Genomic DNA, 6000 nt, shown 5'->3' with positions numbered 1-6000 from the left:
AGTGTAGAATGCATGCCATCATATGCGGTAAAGAGTGTAGTACGGCATTGTATGCATAAAGAAACAAAGCAAAACAATAAGCATTTCCTCCCACCCCTCCTCCATAAAAGCAAGGACTTCAGTATAACATCCCGTATGCATGTTTTCTTGTCCTTTTCAAAGAAACATGTAAATTCGAATGTATGACATATATGAAAGCCTTTATGTATCATGATGTTCCACTTCTGATTGATGATTGAGCAAGGATTTAACCTTTGCTGTGTTCTGTTTTAACTTTCCCCTTCTTTTCTGTTCAAAAGCCAGCACTACAATCTACAATGACTATGGATGGCAACCTTAGATTAAGTAAGCCTTCCCTGCACTCCCTTGGCGGCATCCTAGCCAAAATACTCTCCTTCCCTGTGGCACAGTTACATTAAACCTCCATTCAACAATCATAGCTCAGAATTCGACCCGAAGCTGTGGTGTGTGAAGTTTTGTACTCCAACCACAATCAAAAGTCCAATATGTGAATGTACAAACATGCAGAGTTAAAGAACTGTGTCATAAAAGATGGGGTTAATTTGAAATCTTTGTGAGACCACGATTCAGGCAACTGACTCACATCAACCAACAACAATCCACTTACTCTTCTAATAGCTTTTACATAATAAGTGAAGCACTTGCATTACAGAGCATTGGGTAACATCTGTGCTTAATAATGTGCATTAAACCTATGTCATCATATGGAATAAATATCATTCAATTTGTTCCCATCAATATTCTAGAAATTATTCAAAGAGGAGCTGATTAAATCCAAACAAGAACAACATGCCAAAGATTTTGACCTCTCTATATTTAGCACTCATGTATATTTGTGGTATACACTCCCATGTATATTCAGTACACTAATATATGTGGAGTAGTTGCTAATTACAGACCATGACTTGATAGCATAATTGTTGCTAATACATAGCCCTAATAAGAATGAGGCAGCTGACCTCGTTTAATACATGCAACTGTTGTTGGCTGAACAAGACTGGATTCCAACACAACATAAAGCTATTCATTGAAAGGTCATTCACTCTTTCATCCAACCTTCAATGCATTCTTCACTCCAGTACTTGCAAACCTGTCCTAATCATTTTTAATGCCAGTTTAAGTATGCAATGAAATACATCCTAATCCCTTCCTAACTTACTCCATCCCTTCGACTGGACTTATTTTTTTCCTGTTCTCATTAATGCAGGTATCATCAATCAAGAAATGTCTCATCGACTCTTCAGGGTGATGAAATAAATACAGGATCCTGATCTTACAATCTACAAATGGTTTATCGTTGACCATAGCCGGGGAGAACACTAACAGTGGAATGACATCAACCATTATGGTCACCACACAACAGCCAACACATGCCAATATATTGAAAGGAAGCTTACGTGCTAGTTAAGTGCAACTGATACCCTCTGAGTTAGCATTAGATGTCCGATGCTGTCCAGCTGATGCCTGCCAATTCTCTTGGTGTTTTAGAAATTCAACATCTATGCACCTCAGGCAAACTTGGAGTCCAGTACGTGTTTCAGTTTTTCACCCTGATATCTGCGGTTCTGTGACAGTCCATGTGAATCAATTGATCAATTGAAAAGTGAAATTTAACTGCTCTCTAGTCACCATATGGATACCATGAAAGAATATACATACCCAGGCACCCCACACACAATAAAAACACTGTAATCTGCATCACAAACTTTGAGGAACCACGACTTCCTTGTAAGAATAGATGAGGATTTAGTATTATTTCTGTTTCATGGGAGTATTATCTTGTTTTACCTTGGATTATTACCTAATAAGTTTCCAATGGATATTATTTAATTAAGTTCATCTACCACTTTTGGATGATTGATTCTATCTTCTTCATAAAAACAGAGTGGTGTTTTAGAACATGACCTGTAGGGTAGGTTTAGACAGGATCCTATGATAACAACCCAGCATGATACTATTACATACCCTTTCTTGGTTTATTACCTAAGCTTTATTTAGTTGGTCCCATCTTCTCTGTAAATCACAAAGCTTCAATGTGTTTCTAAAAAAATAAGAAGACTTTTTTCTGTCTTCCTTACCCAGGAGGCTTCAATTTCAATTGTAGTAGTCCTCTTTCAAAGGGATTAAGTGTCACATCTTTCTTATATGACCTTCTTATGATGGGGCAAAGATTACGGGGAAGGTTACTATGCCCTGTGAAAAGGGACAAAATTACTTGAATATGGATGACATGGCCAGGGAGTTTTCATTCAGGCGTGAAACAAAAATAATTGCATTAGCTGCAACCATACACTGGGTGTGTTCGACACAGGCATGGAATTTCAGAAGGCTCTTCTTACCAATTATATGGAATATAATGAATATTATAATGATGCCTATTAAAAAGAGAGTTTCAGGCAAAAGTTACCAAGGTTGTTTTAGGAATGAATTTCGTCTGGGTGGTAGGTGGGGATAATCCCAGTGCGAGGTACCACCACAAGCGTTTCTTATCTCAATGCGTCTTCACATTTGATAGAAAACATTTGTAATAATACAAACAATTTCATGTTTACCACAGTTAGTGTATAAAATCACAAAAGTACCATGATCTGTTGTGAAGAAACAGCCAACTTTCATCTTTATATGAATTATATCAATATTTAAAATTTCAATTTTGTGTTGCTTATGCTTTCACAAATAAATCATTAACAAGCTACAAAATTATTATTTGTTTTCATATTTATCCCTCTATTCATCAATGATTCATGGATTGCAATGCTAAGCAACAAAGTAGATCCCACATAAATGAATTCGTAAGGCAAACAACTAAAAAGCATTTACTGAAGAAAGAGTTTTTGTATCCAGCCGGTCATCATCAAAAGCGCCAGTAATGGACTTGGCTTTGAGTAAGAAATGGTCACCCCATGAACAAATATTTGGATAACGGATCATATGCATTTGCTTGTAGATCTTACTTTGATGGGAGTTAAACCAGCTTTGTGGACATGAATTATCTCAAATATGTCAGTGATTGTAATTGAGTAGTAAGATGTATGAAAATGAAGAGCATAGCATATAAGCCCTATGTGTCTTTCATTGAACAGTGCTTTTCCATGATCCAGTACATTATCCTAGATATTGTAAAATCCACTGCACTACCCCCCTCACATAATTAACATCAAATTAGTTTCCAAAAACTTAATGAGTAAAAAACACACACTTAGAAAATCACTGAAGCACATATCAAATTTAAGTGCATGCTAATTTCCAGTTCATTCACTTATCTACTTATATCAATCGTCCTTACCATTCCCTGCCTGTCATTATTTGCAATCTACCTTCTGTCATACTATAGTATTACTACCCTGGGAACCAGAAATGACATTTTTTATTTTAATTATTTTTTATTGGGAAAATCAATATTCATGACTATTATTATGAGGGTTAGCTACAACACTAGGATATAAAAATAGGCTTAAAAATATTAGATGTTCTTGACCTTCTAACCCCAAGTGAGTTAATGTATTAATATTATCTATCACCATGATCACTATCAACTATCATTAGCAACACATCACCACCACCAAAACAGTCAATATTGTGTTCCCTTACATAAATTGTACACATATTGATTTGTGCAATATCTAGATTGCTGTTAATGTTTGTTGAAATAACTCAACTTAGCAAAATGACAGATGGTCAGGTCCAGAGGTCCCTGCATATTAGCCTACCATTGTATTTCAATAGAACTCTTGGAGTGAAAACACAATACAACATTACAATACTCTATCTGAAATGATAGCATTTTATGTGATCAAAATTTTTCACACTTTACTGTTTTCAAATATTAATTTGACTTTTTTGAAATGATGAGTTTTATGACTAAGGTAATTCAGCATTCTTATTTTAATTACATGTATTCCCCAAAGAAAATGCAACTTGGAAGCTGGTTTGGAAATGCCTCAAAGCATGAACATTGATGCAACACAAATAAAAGAAAGTGATTGAAATCATTTTAACAAGATAAATAATACAAGGTCTCCAATAAAGTTGACACAACTATAGATCAATCTGAAATCAAAAGAGCTGTTTTGGGTGCAGAAATTGCAACAATTAGTTTAAAAAGCTAATTAATCATAATAAGCTGGCCTTATGGTCTTATTCAGTTTGATACATGTTTTCCTTCAAGCTTGGTGCAGGTATGAATTCACCTGAACACTAAGGCTTCATTAAGCCCTCATTTGTCATTGTCAATTGCTGTCCAAATCTCTCACCCTGAACTATAGAGGTCAACCACGGTCAATGAAAAATGGTGAACACTTGAGCTAGTAACAACCCTCAAGAATTGATTGGGGGGTGAGTGAGTGGGGTGCTAGACTGAGTGTGATTATGCATTTCAATGCTCCAGTACACATGATGATGATAATAATTCATTTTAGATTTATAGTACATTTTTCAGAGGTTTCAAAATGCTGTAATTTACAGCTGCCACTGGTGATCTCGCATCCACTGGGCAGTTACAAAAATCTTCGATCCCAGCGTTAACCTCTCTGACGCTTAGATTGTATTTTATGATAGATAAAATCTAATGATTCTGTCAACCAATGGTGTTTTTTTTTGTAAAGTCCTCCTGAAAGGACATCACAGTTGATGAAGGTGAGAAATCTTCAATAACTTTATCCAACATATTTTTCAGCCAATCTATATTTTAATATCATAAAAAGAAATTGCTGCAGCTGCTTTCTTCTATGGACCATGCATAAGGTTGTCATTTTTCACACTTGGGCCACTCCTACACTAACAGGCCTATTTAAACATATGTTACAAATTTGATTATGTAACACTTTTTTCCAATAGAATTTAAATCAATTATTGACTGAGCTCTTTTAAACTGAAAGGTGACACCAATGCATTCATTTAAATGCCTCTCTAAATTCAATATTTTAAGACAATTTGATGTTATGAATATCAGAATATGCTCCTAAATTAAAAGTAAAATAATACTGATAAGAAATTACTATCCCTCCCATTACCATTAGTATCTCAATTCCCGGGCCAATTCCATTTCATTTGCCTTGAGGGGAGAGGAGAGTCTTTCTGAGTCAATGGCATTCTGTAGTAGTCTTATACCGCAACAGAATCTTTACCAGTAATATAAAATACTATCTACTCCTCTTTGACAGAACACAACAATAGTGTTCTCTAAAATTAATCCTTACAACCTAGCATCTATATCACCAATGAAGTCTATGCTTAACACAGAAAAATATCAGCCCATTTTTTTTTTTTATTGATCCCCCAAGCATCACTGACACAGAGTGTGTAAAAAATCTCTAATAAAAGATGGGTTGATAAAATTGATCAAGCAAAATATAAATATGGCCTGGGGGCAAAAGATATAGGGAAGTGTTAAGATATTGTGTGGCTGATGAAGCGGCTGGCATATTGATCAGGTGCTACCTCTGTGATGGGATCAGAACAGTACAGCTTGTCTCCCCTCTGAGTGACAACAAATAATATTACGGCATGCTATATATATTTAAATGCCAAAAGTATCTTGTGCCTTTATGGCTTGCAAGCATGTAAGAGAAAACAAATTTTAAATACTTTATAACAAAAGAAACTGTTCATTTTTTGTTTTAAATTTCCATCTCAAATCACAATTTCCATCTCATTTTGTGCATACAACCTTCATATATTAATGTATGGCATTCTGTCAACAATGTGACTTACATCATAGACTGCTTGCATAACAGGACTGTAGTTTTAGTATTAAAAGGCTGTAGGTTTTAACTTTTTGATCCTGAACAACCAAAAGAAAATTGGCAGCCTATTTGTCCATCAGATTAGTAGACCTAACAGAAGATGGTAACAGACTATCATAAAATGCATGTAATGCCAATCATCATAGGCTTTAAACTCTATCATTTTGACACTTGCCTGTACCTGTATGCACTTACAGCAAACAACATGAACATTTGATGAAATATGGTGAAACCA

The 6000-nt window shown here is 35.2% G+C and overlaps 1 protein-coding gene across 1 annotated transcript in view; it reads right to left on the bottom strand.

Moving 5' to 3' along the window:
• Nucleotides 1–6000, bottom strand: part of LOC140152778 (uncharacterized) — a 68955-nt gene that overhangs the window by 41323 nt on the left and 21632 nt on the right. The window lies entirely within an intron of this gene.

Source organism: Amphiura filiformis, chromosome 5, assembly GCF_039555335.1.
Source record: "Amphiura filiformis chromosome 5, Afil_fr2py, whole genome shotgun sequence".
Taxonomy (NCBI): domain Eukaryota; kingdom Metazoa; phylum Echinodermata; class Ophiuroidea; order Amphilepidida; family Amphiuridae; genus Amphiura; species Amphiura filiformis.
The sequence above is the reverse complement of the archived record's forward strand: the minus strand, read 5'-3'. Positions and strand labels throughout refer to the sequence as shown.